At 55.8% G+C, this 672-nt stretch overlaps 1 protein-coding gene across 1 annotated transcript in view; it reads left to right on the top strand.

Moving 5' to 3' along the window:
* LOC102250222 (galectin-9) overlaps nucleotides 1-672 on the top strand; it is a 51,248-nt gene that overhangs the window by 937 nt on the left and 49,639 nt on the right. The gene's annotated exons all lie outside the window — the stretch shown is intronic.

Genomic DNA, 672 nt, shown 5'->3' with positions numbered 1-672 from the left:
CGACATCGGTAAAATAGGGGTAATCCTTGAGCCTCCTCCCAGGATTGGGGTAAGGATGCAGGTAGCATATCTAGGGTGTTTGAATAGTGCCTGGCACGCGGCGGGGGCTTTTGAATTGAGCAGATGATAGGGCCCTTCCTGGTGGGGCACTGGGTAGGCGGGCGGACGGCAGCACGGCGCTGAGGGGGAAGCTGCCTGGGCCTCCACTCCAACCACCCTGGGCAGGGGCCCTGGCGTGGGCTCACCTTGAAAAGGCTCTGGAGGTGGAGCTGCAGAAAGTGGGCAACAACCCGTTGGTGCCTCAACTGTGTGTGTGTGTGTGGGGGGGTGCGGCTCAGGGTCAGAAGTGTCACCTTAGGCTCATTGTCTGTAAGATTGGGGATCCCAGACCTCCTTCTAGGCCCTGACACTTTCTTATCATGATGACTGGTTTGTACTTTTCTATCCTTGGGTTCAAAAGCTACTAGTAATTATACAAATCAGAGGGCAATCCCGCAGGGGCAGCGAGAGTTCAAACAGGGTCTTGGTGCCCTGGCCGGTGGCTCCATTGGTTGGAGTGTCATCCTGATCACCAGAAGGTTGTGGGATTGGTCCTCTATCTGGGTGCATTCGGAGGCAAGGGATCTCTCTCTCTCTCTCTCTCTCTCTCTCTCTCTCTCTCCATCTCTCTCT

This window comes from Myotis brandtii, unplaced genomic scaffold, assembly GCF_000412655.1.
Source record: "Myotis brandtii unplaced genomic scaffold, ASM41265v1 scaffold996, whole genome shotgun sequence".
Classification (NCBI taxonomy): domain Eukaryota; kingdom Metazoa; phylum Chordata; class Mammalia; order Chiroptera; family Vespertilionidae; genus Myotis; species Myotis brandtii.
The sequence above is the reverse complement of the archived record's forward strand: the minus strand, read 5'-3'. Positions and strand labels throughout refer to the sequence as shown.